Source organism: Asparagus officinalis, chromosome 9 (assembly GCF_001876935.1).
Source record: "Asparagus officinalis chromosome 9, Aspof.V1, whole genome shotgun sequence".
Classification (NCBI taxonomy): domain Eukaryota; kingdom Viridiplantae; phylum Streptophyta; class Magnoliopsida; order Asparagales; family Asparagaceae; genus Asparagus; species Asparagus officinalis.
The window spans coordinates 28,823,923-28,844,648 of NC_033802.1; positions in this window are offsets into that span (position 1 = coordinate 28,823,923).

Sequence of the window (20,726 nt, forward strand, 5' to 3'; positions counted from 1 at the left end):
GTTGTGGCCGGGCTGGGCCGGCTGTTTTGGCCACAACGGTCACGAGAGTGACCGTTTTGGAGGCAGCCCATACACGGACTCGGAACCCGGTCAGGCTCGGATTTTCGGACCGGGCCGGGCCGTGACCTGACCGGGCTCCGGGTCGGGCTCCTAGCCGGGTCCGGGCCGGCGGGCTTTTTGGACAGGCCTACCTATGATGTTATGATTAGTCTTTAGCTTGTAGCACAACCTTTAGATATCCCTTTATCCGTATCTACTCCTTTGGGAGAGTTGTCTCTATTAGAGAGTGTGTAGGAGATGTGTCGTTAGCTTAGATGATTCCGAGTTCGTGGTTGATTTGATTGTGTTACATATGTTTGAGTTCGATGTTATCCTTGGTATGGATTGGTTATCTTCCTACCATTTGAGTATCGACTGTTTTACGAAGACAGTCAGTTGTTAGATCCTTTGTTTTGATGATGATTTACAAACGTCATTATTAGTGCTAACTGTTTATTAAGTTATATTGTAGATCACATATCATTAGCACTTTATATGGAGGATTGGATGGAAAATTAGCTATAATGATAATTTTTAAGGAGGTGGAGGCAAAGTGATGAAGCAAAGCTTTCAAGAGCACTATATGCATGAGAAGCTTCATCAACAAGGAGGTGGAGGCAAAGTGATGAAGCAAAGCTTTCAAGAGCACTATATGCATGAGAAGCTTCATCAACATAAGAGTAAATATCAAGACTCACACTATATGCATGAGAAGCTTCATCAACATAAGAGTAAATATCAAGACTCAAGCCATGTACTCATATGTTAGGGATATTTGCTATTTTATTTTCTCTCTAGTACTTAATGTAGGCAAGAGGCTTGTTGATAAAATTTGAAGCTCATGGGATAACACACTTGCACATTTTTAAAACTCGTATTTTGGTATTTTTGCTAAAATGATGATTTTCACACATACAAGGACCTTTTTGCAAAATTCCTTTACAAACAAGTTTATCAAAATGTTTATAAACTATTCCCAAAGTTTTATATTTTTTGGAGTTTATTTACTATTTTTTAATAGAGCCTTGAAACTCAATTTCAAAATCGATTCAGGCTGATAACCTGTTATCTGTCGACTGGCCAGTCAACTGATGACATCAGTCGACTGATGAAAGTGCCTGCAATCATAAAAAATTTTCTGTTCTGTTTTGGTCGACTGACCAGTCGACTGACGAGTTGTAAGTCGACTAAAAAGTGATCGTCAGTCGACTGATGAGCTGGTATTTGAATACAACATTAAGCTCATCAATCGACTGATGCTTCCCGTCAGTTGACTGATAAGCAGTCTATTGACTAGTTTTGTACAAAATCTGTTTCTTGGTTTTTAGGAGATTTTTGCTGATTCTTTAGGGTTTTGGTTGTTGTCTTCTCTTCCTATAAATACCCAACAACCCTAACTACTTCAGGATCTAAGCTTTCATTGCAAATCTTACGTGTTTGAGTTTATTATTTTCAAAGAACTTCAACTTTCATTTTCTTTCACTATTTCAAAGCCCACATCCCAAGCTTCAATTGCAATCTCCTCTCTTGCCATAGGGCTACTGTAAAGAGATAGTTTTTCTTCAATTTACTACTGTTGTGAGCTTGATCTCGTGGAGATCTACTGTGTGGTTATAAGATCTCGGTGGAGATCGTTGTGTAGAAGAAGTTCTGGCTTCCAAACCGGATGTGTAGTGGATTTCTTCTCGAGAGTAGGGAGCGGGGACGTTGGTTAGCGGACCGAATCTCGTGAACATATCGTGTATCATCAATTGGCTAACTATCTCTATCCCTACTCTCTTTTATTGTCATTGCATTTTATATTTGTGTGTGGTTTATTGGAATATCTTTTAATTGCATATTATTTGTCCATAAACTCTATTCACCCCCCTCTAGAGCCTTTCAATTGGTATCAGAGCAAGGTCTCTACTATTGTTAGGCTTAAAACCCTTAAAGAAAATATCATAATGGAGGCTTCAATGAATATGCATATGCTAGAAAGATAATCCACCACTAGGCCACCCCTCTTCACCCATGGCAACTTTGCCTATTGGAAGGCTAGGATGAAAATTTATTTGCAACGCATTAACCTTGACATCTTAGAAATCATAGAAAAGAAATATGTCAAAAGGATAATAGTAAAATGACCGAAGATGAAAGAAATCTAGCCAACCTTAACATTAAGGCCATGAATGCACTAATTTATGGTCTTACCCCCAATGAGTACAAGAGAGTTTCTACATGTGCAACCGCACACAACATTTGGGAGAAGTTATGCAATACCCATGAGGGAACCCCCCAAGTGAAGGATTCTAAGATTAGTAGACTCATGCATGATTATGAACTATTTAAAATGCTTCCAAGTGAATCTATTGACTCTATGTTTTCTCGGTTGCATGATTATGAACTATTTAAAATGCTTCCAAGTGAATCTATTGACTCTATGTTTTCTCGGTTCACTAATATTATAAATGAATTGCATGGTCTTGACAAGGTCTTGGAGAATCAAGAGATGTGCTACAAAATTCTTTGCTCTTTGACGCCGGCTTGGGAACCTAAAACTACGGCCATCGAAGAAGCACATGATCTATCTACTCTCACTTTTGATGGACTTATTAGAAAGATCAAGGTCCATGAAAAGAAGGTTACAGAGAAGGAAGAAGCACCCCAAAAGGCAACCAAGGAGCCACCCGAAAAATCAAAGTCCATAGCTCTCAATGGAGCAATTGACGATTCATCCTCCTCGGATAGTGAAGATGATGTCTCTAGAGGAGTAGCACACCTCTCTAGAAGGATATCAAGACTAATCAAAATGAACAAAAATTTCAAAAATCGATTTAACTACAAAATTTCTCATCCTATAGGTAAATGCTTTGAATGCAACAAACCGGGAGACTTAGCTGTCTCAAGCTCAAGGAGAAATATTTAAAATACAAGAAGAAGAAGGCTATGTATGCCGGTTGGGATGAGTCCGAACCAAGCGATTCGGATAGTGATGATGAGGGCGCCAAGATTGCTCTTCATGACCGGAACATTTGTTTCATGGCTCATGGAGATGAGGTACAATCCGAAACCGAAAGTGAATCTCTTTATATGCAATATGAATTAGAAGCGACTTCAGAAGAATTAAATTTTGAATTTAAAAAATTAGCAAAAAATATTCTTCATTTAAAAAATTACATATTTCTTGTGATTCTAAGTTTGAGCAACTACAATATTCTTTTGCTCTAAAAGATGAAATGATAGGAGATCTAGACTTTGAAAACAAACAACTAAGATATAAAGTTGAGAGATTAGAATTTGAAAACAATAGAATTAAATCTAATCATGCTTACTCTAGTCATCATCATGTTGATAGAAAATGGTTTCATTAATCTCATGCTTCTACATACAAGAAAAAGTTTTTGTGCACATATTGTATGAAATATGGTCATTTTCTACTCATTGAACGATTAAAAATAACATTGATCATTATGAGTTAATATGGGTACCCAAGGGTACCAAAAATACTAACACTCAAGGACCCAAAGCTTGGGTACCTAAAGGTTCTATAACTTGTTTATATGTAGGGAACGTCTCGCATAAGACGTAAACAATTATGGTACCTTGATAGTGGTTACTCTCATTACATGACGGGCAGTAAAGAATTATTTGCAACCCTATCATGGATTGAAGGAGGTAATGTCTCCTCTGGTGGCGGAGAGAAAGATAAAATCATAGGAATTGGTACTATTGGTAAGATACCTTCTCCCATAATTGAAGATGTATATTTTGTTAAAGGTTTAAACCATAATATTCTTAGCATTAGTGAATTAAGTGATAAGGCTTTGACATTATTTTTAAACCGGATAAATGTATTGTTAGTAGAAATGGTAAAATCATTTTTGTTGCTTTTAGAAGATCTAATGTTTATATTTTTTAGATGAACGGGCTCTTAGATCAAGATATAAAGTGCATTGCCGCAGTAGATGGAGATCCTTGGATTTGGCACAAGAGACTTGGACATGCTAACATGAGGAATGTGCCAAGGGTAAACAAACTAAAACTTTCTTCAAATCCATAAATAAGGTATCTACTTCTATACCTTTACAATTATTACATCTTGATCTCTTTGGACCCATGCGTGTTGCCTCTCTAGGAGGCAAACACTATATTTTTGTTATTATTTTTGATTTCTCTCGTTTTACATGGGTAACTTTTCTTGCTAATAAAGATAAATGTTTTGAAGAGTTTTCTCATTTTGTAAAATGAATTAAAAATAAAAATATTTAAAAGTTATTAAAATTAGAAGTTATCATGGTGGAGAATTTCAAAACAAATTTTTTAATGATTTTTGTGCTCATCGTGGTATAACACATGTGTTTTCCGCTCCTAGAACACCCCAACAAAAAGGTGTTGTTGAACAAAAAAATAAAACCATACAAGAGATGGCATGCATAATAATAAACTCTTATAATTTGCCAAAATATTTTTGGGGGGAAGCCGTTAATACGGATTGCCACATTTTAAATCGTGTTTTGATTAGACCTTCTTTAAAAAAAACTCCTTATGAACTCTTTTTTGGCAAAACTCCACATATTGTATATTTTCGTATCTTTGGTTATACATGATTTATCTTAAATACTAAAGATCACTATGATAAATTTGATTCAAAATTTGATGTTGGGATATTTTTGGGATATGTTCCTAGAAGCAATGCTTATAGAGTTTTCAACAAGCAAACACTCATTGTTGAAGAGTCTATAAACGTTACTTTTGATGAATCTAATATTGGTTTGCAAGAAAATTTTCCTAGGGATGATGATGAGATTGAGGAAGGAATGGAGCTCTTGCAACTAAATGATAAATCCTCAACAAACGCACCAATTAACAGGGAGCACATAAATGAATAAACTCAAGAAGAACTCCCCAAAGCCTAGAAATTTGTACCGGATCACCCTAAAGACCAAATTATAGGGAGTCCATCCAAAGGCGTTTTGACTCGCTCAAAAGCAATGAGCGAATGTGGTAATGTAGCCTTTTATCCCAAATAGAACCTAAACGTATTGATGATGCTTTAAAAGATGAGTTTTGGGTTTTAGCTATGCATGAAGAGTTGAATAACTTTCAAAGAAACAATGTTCAGAAATTAGTTCCTAGACCAAATAATACTTCTATTATTGGAACTAAATGAGTTTTTAGAAATAAGCTTGATGAGTTTAGTATAGTAACTAGAAATAAAGCTCGTTTAGTTTTTCATAGATACAATCAAGAGGAGGGCATAAACTATGATAAAACTTTTGCACTGGTTGTAAGATTGGAATCTATTAGGATGTTTTTGGCCTTTGTAAGTTTCAAAAAATTTAAATTATTTCAAATGGATGTCAAAAGTACTTTCTTAAATGGCTTTATTTAAAAAGAGGTTTACGTTCAGCAACCCCTGGCTTTATTTTTCATCTTTTCCAAATCATGTATACCAGGTTCAAAAAGGTTTATATGGGTTAAAACAAGCTCCTAAGGCTTGGTATGCTCGCCTCTCAAGTTTTCTCATAGAAAATGATTTTACAAAAGGAACAATTGATAATACTCTTTTTGTTAGAAAACGGAAAAATAATTTCATTTTAGTTTAAATTTATGTGGATGATATTATTTTTGGTGCTACTAATGAATCTTTGTTCAAGGACTTCTCTAAAGTTATGCAAGATTAATTTGAGATGAGCATGATGGGAGAGCCTACCTTCTTTCTCGGCCTCCAAGTTAAACAATCCAATGATGGCATCTTCGTATCACAAAGAAAATATGCTAGGGAGTTGGTGAAAAAATTCAGGATGGAAAGTTCAAATCATGCCCAAACTCCAATGAGCACCACCATCAAGTTGAATGCGGATGAAAACAGTGAAAAGGTAGACCAATTGCTATATCGAGGTATGATAGGTAGTCTTATTTATCTCACCGCTAGTAGGTCGGATATCATTTTTAGTGTTTGTGCATGTACACATTTTCAAGCTTCTCCTAAAAAGTCTCTTTTGATTGCGGTTAAAAGGATTATAAAATACATTAACGGCACCTTAGAACTTGGTTTGTTTTATCCTAAAAGTACATCTTTTGATCTTTGTGGTTATTGTGATGCCGACTTTGCCGGTTGTAGGGTGGACCACAAAAGTACGAGTGGTCCTTGTTAATTTTTGGGTAACTCACTTATATTTTTGGCATCCAAGAAACAAAATTGTGTTACTTTGTCCACTACGAAAGCGGAATACATTGCTGTCGGCTTATGTTGTGCACAACTTTTGTGGATAAAACAAAATTTGGTTAATTTTCATTTACACTTTCATGATACGAAAATTTTTTATGATAACACTAGTGCTATCAATATTTTAAAAAATTACGTTTTGCACTCTAGAACTAAACATATAAATGTACGGCATCACTTCTTGCATGACCATGTTGAAATGAAAGATGTTTCACTTGTTTATATTGACACCAAATCTCAATTAGTGGATATCTTTACCAAACCCCTTTGTGAAGTTGATTTTTGTCGTATTAGAAATGAATTAGGCATGTGCATCCTGTACAAATATCTTTTTGTCTATTTTGTTTCTTTTTGATTCTGCTCTACCATTGTCATATCTTTTTTTTCTTGATCCTAAAATGTCCAACCATGCTTAAGCACACACGGGTACCAAGAGGAGTGTAGAGGTGAGAGACCGGGGTCGTCCCAAGAGGAGTGGGGTAGGTGGTAATGCCTAAAGGTAGGTCGTAATTCCTAACATTTGAGGGAGACATGGGTAGGTCAACACTTGAGGTGCATTTGTGTGTGTTTTTAAGCATGCATATTGTCTTTATTTTACCATATTTTTTGATGGTGATAAAGGGGGAGAGACATCTCCTTGTTTGTGCACATAGTAAGGAGGAGCCTTATAGATAGGGGGCGCAAATATCTATAAGCCAAATAATATATTTTTATTTGCTCTTGTATAATGGTTGTTTGTCATCATCAAAAAGGGGGAGATTGTTAGATCCATTGTTTTGATGAAGATTTACAAACACCATTATTGGTGGTAATTGTTTATTGAGCTATATTGTAGATCACATATCATTAGCACCTTATATGGAAGATTGGATGGAAAATGAGCTATAACGACAATATCTAAGGAGGTGGAGGCAAAGTGATGAAGCAAAGCTTTTAAGAGCACTATACGCATGAGAAGCTTCATCAACATAAGAGAAAATATTAATACTCAAGCCATGTACTCATATGTAAGGGATATTTGCTATTTTATTTTCTCTCTATTACTTAATGTAGGCAAGAGGATTGTTGATTACATTTGAAGCTCATGGGATAAAACACTTACACATTTCAAAACTCGTATTTTGGTACTTTTGCTAAAATGACGATTTTCACACATACGAGGACCTTTTTGTAAAATTTCTTCTCAAACAAGTTTATCAAAATATTTATAAACTATTCCCAAACTTTTACATTTTTTGGAGTTTATTTACTATTTTTTAACAGAGCCTTGAAACTCAATTTCAAAATCGATTCAGGCCGATAACCTGTTATTAGTCAACTGATGACATCAGTCGACTGATGACATCAGCCGACTGATAACATCAGCCGACTGATGGCTCAACTGATGAAAGTGCCTACAATCATCAAAAAGTTTTTGTTCTGTTTGGTCGACTGACTAGTCAACTGACGAGTTGTTAGTCGACTGAAAAGTGATTGTCAGTTGACTGATGAGCTGGTATTTGAATACAACGTTCAGCTCATCAGTCGACTAATGCTTCCCATCAGTCGAATGATACGCGGTCTAATAGCTAGTTTTGTACAGAATATGTTTCTTGGTTTTTGGGACATTTTTGCTGATTCTTTGGGGTTTTGGCTGTTGTCTTCTCTTCCTATAAATACCCAATAACCCTAACTACTTCAGGATCTAAGCTTTCATTGAAAATCTTATGTGTTTAAGTTTATTGTTTTTAAAGAGCTTCAACTTTTATTTGCTTTCACTATTTCAAAGCCCACATCCCAAGCTTCAATTGCAATCTCCTCTCTTGCCATAGGGCTACACATCCCAAGCTTCAATTGCAATCTCCTCTCTTGCCATAGGGCTACTGTAAAGAGAGAGCTTTTCTTCAATTTACTACTGTTGTGAGCTTGATCTCATCTCTTGCCATAGGGCTACTGTAAAGAGAGAGCTTTTCTTCAATTTACTACTGTTGTGAGCTTGATCTCATGGAGATCTACTGTGTGGTTGTGAGATTTCGGTGGAGATCCTTGTGTAGAAGAAGTTTCGGCTTCCAAACCGGGTGTGTAGTGGATTTCTCCTCAAGAGTGCGGAGCAGGGACGTACATCAGCAGACCGAACCTCGTGAACATACCGTGTGTCATCAATTGGCTAACTATCTCTATCCATACTCTCTTTTATTATAATTGCATTTTATATTTGTGTGTGGTTTGTTGGAATATTTTTAATTGCATATTATTTGTTCATAAACCATATTCACCCCCCGCCCCCTCTAGGGCCTTTCATCAGCTTGCGAGCTGATGATGGATCTGAGTTGGTAGTAGCGACCTTGCGGGGCAACCAGATTACGGAGTCATTTTTTGGCATACGTCGAGGAGGTGATGTTGCGGGATCGGGGTGTTGATTTGAGCGAGACACAAGTGGTCTTATAGTATCAGGATGTGTTCTAGGACATACCAGGTTTACCTCCAGTGAAAGAGGTCGAGTTTGGCATAGAGTTACAGCCAGGCACCGTACCGATTTCCTGAGCACCTTGTCGTATGAGGCTGGCTGAGATGAGGGAGCTCTAGATCTAGTAAGATGAGTTATTGTCTCAGGGTTTCATTCGTCGGAGTCATTCTCCGTGGGGAGCATCTATCCTTTTCATGAAGAAGAAGGACGGTAGCCTATAATTGTGCATAGATTATCATGAGTTGAACAATGTCACCATCCGGAATAGGTATTCATTACCAATAATTGATGACTTGTTTGACCAGTTATAGGGAACTTTGTGTTTCTCGAAGATAGATCTTCATTCCAATTATCATTAGTTACGGGTCCGGGAGATGGATATTCCCAAGACCGCCTTTTTAACTCGATATGGGTCTTTCGATTTTCTTGTCATGCCATTTGGGCTGACCAATGCACCCGCGATATTCATGGATTTGATGAATCAGTTTTTTCGTCTATACTTAGACCAATTTGTGATAGTATTCATCAACGACATTCTTATTTATTTAAGATCAGAGGCCGAGCATAAGCAACATTTACGATTAGCATTACAGACTTTACGAGAGCACCAGTTGTATGGTAAATTTAGAAAGTGTGAATTTTGGTTATCTGAGGTTAGATTTTTAGGCCATGTTATCAGGCGGGAAGGCATTGTAGTTGATCTGGCTAAGGTGGAAGTCGTTCTTGATTGGGAGCCGCTAAAGACCGTTACCGGCTAAGGTGAAGGTTGTTCTTAGGACTTCTTAAAGATTATGACGCCACTTACACGCCTTACAAAGAAAGATGTACAGTTTCTTTGGGGCATGAAGTGTCAGGAGGCCTTTGAGACTTTTAAGGCCAAGTTAACTTCAACGCCAGTGTTTATTCTTCCGAGCAGTGACAAGACTTTTATTGTCTACATTGATACGTCATTATCGGGTCTTGAAGGTGTTTCGATGTAGACCCAGAGAGTTGTGCCATATATTTTAAGGCAATTGAGGACTCATGATATGAATTATCCTATGCATGACTTGGAGCTAGTAGCAGCGGTTTTTGCACTAAAGACATAGAGATATTATTTGTATGGAGTGCAGTTCGAGCTATTTATAGATCACCAGAGTTTAAAATACCTCTTTTCATAGTAGGAACTCAACCAGAGACAACGGCGATAGGTCGAGTTCATCAAAGATTATGAGTTTGTAGTTCAGAACCATCCGAGGAAGGCGAATGTAGTAGTGGACGCATTGAGTAGGAAGCGTCATCACGGGCTTGCAGCTTTGAGGTGTTCATTATATCGAGATCTTTACACCCTCAGCTACTATGATTTTAGGCTGGAGATTAACGAGAAAGCGTTTTCTTAGGAGCGTTATCAGTACAACCATCTTGGAGAGATAGAGTGGTCGGAGCTCAACAAGAGGATTCTTGGATTCAAACCCGAAAGGGGGAGATTTCTAATGAGCCCAACGCTGATTGGACTATTGAATCATATGTAGGTCTTCAAATGAAGGGTCGAATTATCATGTCGAATAATTCACAGCTGAAGAAGGAATTATTTAATGAGGCATATCGTACGAGGTACATAGTGCATCCAAGCACAACGAAAATGTATAAGGACCTAAAGTGGCATTTTTGATAGAGTGGCATGCGTAGAGAGATCACAGAATATGTGGCTAAGTGCTTTACCTACTAGCAAATTAAGACAGAACATCAGAGACCTGCAGGAACCCTAAAGGCTTTACCCATTCCTAAGTGAAAGTGGACAGATATTTCTATGGATTTCATAGTAGGGTTGTCAAGATCAAAGAAGGGAAATGATTCTATTTGGGTGTTAGTAGACCGGTTGACGAAGTCGGCATACTTCTTACCCGTGAAGATGGCTTACACAATAGAGACATATGCGAGGATTTTTATTCGAGAGATAGTTCGATTGTATGGAGTCCCAGAGACGATTGTATCAGATTGAGGCATAGCCTTCACATCCCATTTTTTAGGGGTTTCTAGAATGCATTCGGTAGGCAGTTGTCATTCAGTAGCGTCTTCCACCCTCAGACAGATGGTCAGACAGAGAGAGTGAATCAGTGTTAGAGGATATGCTGCAAGCATGCATTATAGATTTTTAGGGTAGCTGGGAGGATCAAATCCTATTAATTGAATTTGTTTATAATAATAGTTATCAAGCTACAATTGGTATGGCTCCATATGGAGCATTATACGGGAGGCTTTGCAGATCGCCTATTTGTTGGGCAATGCCGGAGGATAGCCTATTGCTTAGGCCGAAGTTCGTGAGATAGACCACAGAGAAGGTGTCATTGATTAAAGAGTGTATTCTTGCCACTCAGAATTGGCAAAAGAGCTATGCGGATCAGAGGTGACAACCTCTAGAGTTTCAGGTTGGAGACTTCGTCATGTTAAAAGTATCACTGATGAAGGGCGTTCAGCGATTCAGTAGACGGGGAAAGCTTGCCATGAGGTATGTTGGTCCATTCAGGATTATCAAGCATGTTGGAGCTATTTCTTATAGATTATATATTCCAGCATCGATGTTGAGTGTACACGATGTCTTTCATGTTTCGATGCTTAAGAAGAATTTGCGCGATGAGGAGCAACAGAGGGTGATTGATGCACCAGAGATTGAGATCCAGGATGACTTGACGACCGTAGAGATTCCGGTTTGTATTCTTGCTAGAGAGGCTGAAAAGCTTAGAAACAAAATTATTCCATCAATGAAAGTTCAGTGGAACCGGCAAGGAGCCGAAGAAGGTTCTTAGGAGCACGAGGAGGATGTACGTCGCGACTACCCACACCTGTTTGAGCAGGTAAGATGTTGATGTTTGCGTATGATATTATGCATTTATGTTTATGTATTGTTTAGCCACATTTATATTTAACACTAGAATGGGATACTAATTCTTAGCTCCTAATCATTCGGAACATATGGTATATATAAGGGAGTTTCCTTGTTTGGATTTTTCACCCGATGTACCAATTTTGTTTAATTAGGGGTTAAGTGGGAGTATAAGAATTTTAGATTATTAAGTTTAAATGTTTGCTTATGTTTCATATCTGGAGATTAATGGTAGGAGATGTGTATGAGAGGGTTTCCTTGTCTGGATTATCCCCACATAGTGCTTTTCTCGTATTATTAATCTTTAGGATACAATTACAGAATTTTGAGGACAAAATTCTTTTTTTTTTATTGGTGGGGGGGGGGGGGGATTTTTGGGGGGGTTGAATGTAAAACCCAAATAAATTTGAGTTAATAAGTGATAAATTGAAAATAATAAGTGATTAATTGTGATAAGTAGATATTATCATATATAAATATCACTAAATGATGTATGAGTATGATAACAAGTGTTGAGTGCAAACGAGTTCATACATGTGAAAGAATTGAGTCGAAACATGCAAAAGCCAGAAAACTACACAAACAAAAATTGTAGCAAGATCGAACGCGCAACAAGTCCGGTCGACCGCGGATAGATTTTCTAGTTTTCCCAGTCTCTTTTGGAAACAAGTTCTTTTGAGGTCCAGTTGCACACAGAAGTATATAAACCTCTTTGTCACATTTTTGCACATATGATATCAGATCTCTCGAACCCTAGCAGCGATCTTTTCCTACCCTAAAACCTAGATTAAATTTTTGAGTTTCAAAGAGCTATGTGAAGCAATTTTTGACGTGTAGGCGGGATTGCTAACATGTGGCTTAAGGTTTTGCTTTGGTGTTGCACTCTCAGGTTGTCAACCAAGTTTTCAGGTGAGTTTAATCTCTGCTAACCTTACTCCCATGTTTTTAAAGGTTTTTAATGAGTTTTTAATGTGATTTTATTGAACCAAATCGACTAGTTTGAGTATAAAAGCAATTCTTTTATATTATATGAATAAATATCAGATCTTTCTATGTTTAAAAGCTTAAGAACGAATTTCCAGAAGTGATATAAGATCGGAAAGTAAATAACAACATGATTTAACCGAGTTTTGATGTTTTTATCAATATATCGATATTTTCGTGCATGTTTAGGGTTTGAATATGATATATCATGCAATTAATCATGTTTCGTATGTTTAGTAATCTTTAGAGATGTTAATATAGTGTTTAATATATTTATATTCATATATATATATATATAAGGACGAAATTCTTTTAAGGGAGGAAGAATGTAAAACCTCGTATTTTGTTAGAAGTATATGTGAATTATTAGTGATAAATAATTCTATTTGTGGTAAACGACTTGAGGTCATGGATATACTTGGTAACAAGTTGTTAGACATGTATGAGAGTGGTTTCATAGAGTTTCGTGCATTGGTTTTGGCTGAATAACAAAACATGCATGAATCTGTATATAGTGTCTGCTCAGTCGACTTATGAGTCAACTAATGAGTCGACTAATGAGTCAACTGACGGGCTGATTTCAAGTTTTTCTTTTCTTTTGCGGGTTTGGGTTGGTTTGTTTCGGATTTGACCGCTTACATAAAAACTCTCCTACCCGAAACCAACCCCAAAACTCATCAGACCCCAGAGAAAACCCTAGCCCCCTCTATCTACTCAAACCCTAGTTCGTTCTTGGTGATTTTGGAGGAATTTCGGAGGAGTTTTCAGCGGGATTTTGTGGTGCTGTCGAAGGGGATCGTCCTCTCTCGGATTCAGGAGTTTGCAGCGCATCAGAGGCGAGTAACATCTCGCCCAATCCTACACCCACTGTTTGTATAGCTTTCTTGAGTTTTTATTTCGGATTTTTGAGCATAAAACATATTTTGTGCATAAAAATAGATGCTTTACATTATGAGATGCAAGATCTATATTTTTTAGTTATAAAAAGCTCACAAACGAATTTATAAATTAAGATCCAGATCTGGAAATTTGTTTAAACATGAGTTTTAATGTGATTTACTGTTTTCAATACGTTTTTAAACATGTTTATATGATTAGGGTTTTAATGAAAGTAATTACATACAAATCTTTCGTTTTATTGAATATACATGTGTTAGAATCGGATATATATTGTTGGACATGAACAAAGAGAACCTTAGTTTATCAATGTTTGCAGATAATCATCGAAAGCAGAAAACCGGGTATTTTCTGCTTAGTCGACCAATGAGTCGACTTATGAGTCGACTGATGAGTCGACCAATGAGTCGACTGATGGGGAAAACTTTAGTTTTGTGTTTTGATTAGTCGACTAATGAGTCGACCAATCTTAGTCGACGCATGAGTCGACTGATGAGGTGTTTTATAGATTCTTGATCTGTTTGAGTTTCTTTTCGGGGTCGCCTCGATTATTTGACACTAGTTTACAATGTTAGTGATTTATCTATACACGTGAGTTGACTTTTGACACAAGTACTGATCCGCACACCGAGGCACATGTGACATGAGTCTATGTGTATCTTTTATGTATATATATCATCGACACTTACACTTTGCAATATTTATACTTAGTCCTCGTGTTGGACATGCATTACCTTTTAGTCCTCGTGTTGGACATGCATTACCTTTCAGTCCTCGTGTTGGACATTCATTTCATTCTGTCGATGTGTTTGGCATTGGTTATATTTAGTCCATGCGTTGGACATTGGTTATATTTAGTCCATGCGTTGGACATTGGTTATATTAAGTCCATGCGTTGGACATTGGTTATATTCAGTCCATGCGTTAGACATTGGTTATATTTAGTCTATGCGTTGGACATTGGTTATATTCAGTCCATGCGATGGACACTCGTTACTTTCAGTCCATGTGTTGGACGTTTACCTCTTGCAGTCCATGTGGTGGACATTTAATCTATGTAGTCTATGTGTAGGACACTTAACCATTTTCGGACATGACTTTCATGTGAGTTCGACATGACACTATGTTTGGAAGTAGAGATGGGTTTTGTATCATTTTCGGACATGACTTTCATGTGAGTTCGACATGACACTATGTTTGGAAGTAGAGATGGGTTTTGTATTCTTTTAATTTATTTGTTCCTGTATTAGATTCCGGGTTTTGGTATTTAGGGATTTACAATTTGAGCTACATGGTATATACATGAGGGTTTTCTTCTTTGGATTATTTTGCTCGATGTACCTATGCTCATGTTGTAATTTTCTAAATACTAAAATCCTCTTATGCATAGGTATTTACAATTTGAGCTACATGGTATATACATGAGGGTTTCCTTGTTTGGATTATTTTATATATATATATATATTATAATTGTATTTTCTGTATACAACGAGCCCCTTTCCCTTGGGGTTGGTTATGATGTTGATCGCTAGCACTTTGACGCTCGTTGTTCCCCCCCTTTCAGGTAACGAGCCAGGAGCCCGGAGAGTCGCAGGTTGATGGCGACGCACTTTAGCTTTAGCCGTTTATTATAGTTATATTTTCCTTTTGAACTCCACTGTAGGCTTTGTTTAGACATTTTGAGAGTTTATTCTAGAAGTTGTAAAGGTTGTGTGTCTTATTTCCTTTTATTTAGACATTTGTATTTGAGACCTGTTGGAACTTCAGTTTATTCATTGTAGGCATTGAGTTCTATTTTAGTATGTTGGATGATAAAATATCTATTTGATCTCTATTATTTCATCAGTTGACTCTTGTATTATCTTTTACTTGCTTTTGTACCTACACCTGTTAGTTGATCCTACTAGAGAGATAGTAATTATGATGGTGAAACATGTTATTGCACGGTGTGTGTAATGACCGTAAAATTTTGATACTAGTTAAAATAAATTTTTGGTATTTCAAAATATTTAATTATTATTTTTAAAAGAGTATTTGTATTTTTCTCGATTTTCTAGAATTTTCTATGATTTCAAATCTAAGTTTTATATTTATTTAAATGGTTTTTATATTTATAAATTAATTTAGTGCAATGAAAATTTCTGGGATTTATCCGTTATGTTACTGATACTATTACGTATTATTTTAAATAATACGTCGTATTATTATTACTATTACGTATTAATTCTTGTATTATATTGAATTATTAATTACGTATTATTTGTGTAAATTATTGTATTATTATATATCAGCTGTCGTATTAGCATAACTGGTACGTTTTATCGTGTAGATAATTGCCACATAATTATTTGATTTTAAATGTAAGTAAATATATTTTTATTATTAATTATTTCTATTTAATTGTACAATACGGGTATATTTTCGACAGTTTCATATCAACTGTTGTATTAGTTCAAAATGTACGTTTTTAATTGTAGATAATTATTATGTAATTAGTTTAATTTTTAAGTATTCGAAATTATTTATTTTAATTTTTTTTTGTTTAAATAAACCCATTTGAATATAACACCAGTTTTTTCTTCCCGTGTTAAACCCCTATCAGCTACCCAACAACCCCGTTCTCTCCCTCCTCTTCTTTTCAAAAAAAACGGCTGCACGCGCATATCATTAAGTATTTTATTTTATCCTTTTCAATTTATTATTATTATTTTTATCTATTTAAACCCCACCCAGCCCCCATCTCTCTCTTCGTATACTCTCTTTCTCTCTCTCTCTGGTTTCGAAGCTTTGACTCGAGCTCCATCAGCCGACCGCCGTCTGCTCCGCCGCGCCTCACCTCGCCCCGCTCGGCATACCCGCGCATCCAGCCTTGCCGCCAGCTGATCTGACGCCTCTCCTCTCTACCGCTTCAAACCACCACCGATCTCGTCCTACTCCCCTAGTCGCCGACTGGCTGTGCCGCTCGTCGCGGCCTCCACCGTCGACCTCCTCAGCCGAAACTCCGACGCCGTCAGCACTCCACGCAGCTCGAACCTAGCTCCCTCCGCCTCAAGCCCTGAACCACCTCCAGACAACTCCTTTCCTCCTCCATTCGCCGCCTTCGCCGGCAACCCCTCGAGCCACCGCGCTAACGCGCCGCTCAACTCCTTCCGCACTCCTCCTTCCCTCTCGCCACTGTCAGGAGACCCGCTGCCGCCGACGACCCGATCACCTCCGAGCTCAGCTCCCATCCTGTTCTGCGGCCGCGGCTCGAACCTCTCGCCGCTCGCGTCGAGAAGCCGCCTCTGCCACAAGCAGCAGCAGCGCTCCCGTCACGCCGTGTCTGCACGGTCGACCCGAGTTCGCCGCCGTGTACCACCAGCACTCAGATCAGACCCGCGGACTCGCCCATCGACGTCGATTCAATCGACAATAACCGAGGCAAGATCCCGATACTCTCTTGATTTGTCATTCAATTTATAGGCTCGCTGTGACTTTCAAGATCCTTATTCTTGCTCAGTATAATTTTTAGATTGATTACAGATTTATTATGCATACAGACTCGTTAACCGAATAATTATCCGTTACAAATACGGGACTGTCGTGAACATATTGGACTGAGAACTATAACATATAGAACTGTCGTGAACGAAACGGACTGTGGACAATAACGTATGACTATTCATGTTGTAATATACATACTGTGATGACTTGTACTGATTTATTTGACGAATGATATTAAAGTAATATTGTGATAATAGATACTGTAAAGATAAAATAAGATAAAATTATTTTAGATTAATTTATGATTTTTTTAAAGGATTTATTTGACAAAATAATCATTTTAAAATAATTATAATAAATTATGTTGGTGAAAAATCATTTTTAGAGTAATTATAATAAATTAATAGAATTTATTTGACAAAAGAATTATTTTAGAATAATTGTAAATAATTTAAAGGAATTTATTTTAGAATAATTATCAATTTAGAATAATTTCGGTAATTTAAGAAAGTTTTATAAAAGGAATTATTTTAGGACATTTATAAATATTTTAAAAGGATTTATTTTAGAAAATGGATTATTATGGATTTTCATGATCTATGTTTCTTAATTTTAATTATGTGATATGCTATGATCTTGTTGTATATGATTAGCTGTATTTATTACTCTTTGTTATGCTTGAGAACCATTAGAAATTCATGACTAGTGTAGCCTGGTGTGTCCTGTTTAAGACTTAGAAACCTGTGTGTATGTTTACTTAGAATGCGAGAAGAGTTGGGATGGGGAAGTTAATGTTCATGTGATCGGATAAGACTGTTGATGTATCTTCCAGATTAGAACCAGTGAACCGTTTCGCATTGGGGTTAGTTTGTTGGGCCAAGTGAACCGTTTCGCACTTGGTCAGTGAAATCGTTTCTTCACCCGAGTTTTGCTTGAGTTCGAACCAGGCCGAAATCGGATTTCGTGTAGTCCTCTCACCGAACCGTTTCGCGGGATTGGATGCACGTATAGGATTTGTGAATAGTCAGTTATCCGGTGATATGAGCATTGGCTCTGTGTGAGATGTGACCAGTGACCTGTTATACAATGGCTAGTAGTATGATCTCGTTACTTGGATGATTAGTCTGATCATTAGCTACATGACCTCGTTACCCGATCGGTTTTGGATTCTTCTGATTATTATATTCTAGTGGTGGATTTCATTTAGATTATCACTATTGTTATTATTATTGTTATGATCGACTTGTTACTTGGTTGATTCCCTTGGATTTATTATGATTATTCTACTCTAAGAGTAAATTATATTTAGATTATTAGTATTTCAGTTGCATGTTTCCATTGTTATTACCATTATTGCATTGGTCGCACGACCGTTCTATTCTTCCTTTCGGGATCTTGCCGTGCGCTATGCACCTGACGTACACCTGTTTTCTCTGGTGTACGTCAGACTTAGAAGAAGAACAGGTTCAGCTTGGAGATGCGCCAGAGCCGAGTATTCTCAACAGGTGTGTCTTGTAGACGAAGCAGAAGAAGAGTTGAAGCTCAGTTATTCCTTTCAGTTTATTTTCGTAGCATTTCCTTTTCTGCCTGATCATTGTATTTTATATTCTCCAGTATTTCATTCAGATAGTTTGTTTAAGGGCATGTTTGGCCCGAATATTATGTCTGGATGATCATTTCAGTTGTGATATGTATCTTTTGGTTCTGAGTTGTTTATTATATTCTCGTTACTGTGATCGGGGACCTGTGCCTTTGCATTGTATTGTTTCCAGACGCTTAGCGTATTAGGTTGAGAAGAAAAGAAAAGAGAAGAAAAAATGATAGTGTATAGTTCTTCTCAATCTAATACGTCGCGGGCTTGTTCACGTTCTGATTCCCGGTATTTTAGGAAGCGGGGCGTGACAGGTTTTAGTGGTGGCTCATGCAGGTCACGGTCTCGATCATAGTCCCGATTTCCTACTAGTGAGAATATAATGGGCAATTTAGATACATATCATATTTCATCCGTGAGATTATCCTTGAGCCCTTATCCTATTTTCTTGATAGATTTTGTTTCGTCCCTATTGTTTGTGTCAAAAGTTGCCTTTTCCATTGTTTTCAAACCTGTTCACCGTTTATCGATTACAAGTTCAAACTGAAAGAAGAGTTGATCTTTTTATAAGATCTTCTTACAACTTTATCAAACAAAACGCAGCAGTAGTTTATCTCCCGCTGCTTTGCGTGGGATCTTTGCCTGTGCCGGGGACGTGTTAGTCCGTGGACCACTGCAGACCAAAGCCGATCGACAATATAATTACGCTCTTGTTTCACGAAGGAAACAATTGCGGAAGCGACAATCACGACCAAGCGAGATTGTGGCTCTTCTCGAGATTAAAACCAAGTTTAATCCGGAGGAAAGAAGGGAAAAGAATCACAAACCTTTCGAAGGGGGCTTTCTTTATGAAAGTATTCGCCAAGCTCTGATGATTCTCCTCTGAAATTCGTGGTTAACTGGTCAATTTGACAGCACCTCGCCTTCTTAATCTCAGATCTCCGATCCCCTTGAAAGAAGACCCTAGGCTTCTATTTATAGGCTTTTTGAGATGTGTCTCCTAGTAGGAATTGATGTTTAAACATTATCTGCGGTTTATAATTGTCTAAACGTGTTTATGGATAACCTCAGAGCAGTTGGAGAGGTTCTGGGACGAAAGAATCCTTAAAAATCATCGAAATCCGTGTCTGGGGAGGTTTTATATCCAACAAGAGTCCTGGTGACTCGGGACTGTGCGAGTCAGCTTCTGGTGACTCGGAACTATGCGAGTTAGCTCCTGGTGACTCGGAACTATGCGAGTCAGCTCCTGGTGACTCGGAACTATGCGAGTCAGCTCCTGGTGACTCGGAACTATGCGAGTCAGCTTCTGGTGACTCGGAATTGTGTGAGTCAGCTTCTAATGACTCGGAACTGTGCGAGTCAGCTTCTGGTGACTCGGAACTATGCGAGTCAGCTTCTGGTGACTCGGAACTGTGCGAGTCAGCTTCTGGTGACTCGGAACTGTTCAAGCTTCGTTATTCTTCCAGCTTCCTTGTTTTGCGTACGCTTCGTCGCCTTGCTGATTTTGACTTGGATAATAACGTTTATCGTATTTTCCTTGTCTTGCACTGTGTTTGAGGACTTATGGGCAATTTTTAACGCCTACAGATACCCCCTCCAAAGTGTTTCAGTCTCGTTTCTTTTATAGAAGAGCCTGAAATACTTTGGATATGATAGGCTATACTTGCAGAAGGACCTGTCATGGGTTTCATTTCTTGACTCCTTCAGCCTTCAATCTATTCAAACTTCTGTCGAACAAATGAAGTTTTTATGGCTCTGCGTTTATCGTCTGACCACTGTTGAAATCTTGAAACTAAACGGCGTCGTTGATTTGACGTTGAGTTGGCCATCGTTGTTGGGAAATTCCCATCTGGTGACGCCTTGACAGACATTGACCAACAGTCATGCGTTTGAAGCAGAGAGGACTAGTTTATACTTGTATACTCTTGGGAGTTCTGAAAGTTAGTTTATCCTTGTATACTTATCGGAGGTCGCTGGGTTATCCTTAAGAATATTGTATACAGTATTCTCCAGGAACTTCCCGTCGAGGGTGGGAAACAGTTTAAACTCGTATACCCATTGGAGTTCAAATATGGATATTGTATACCAAGGACCAAAATACCCAAAATTTGACCCAAATAGCTTACTATTCATGCGAGCCAGTGAATGTTGACTCGTACGTGTGCGAGTCAGCTTCAGGTCTTGCGAGTCAGGAAACGGTGACTCGGAACTG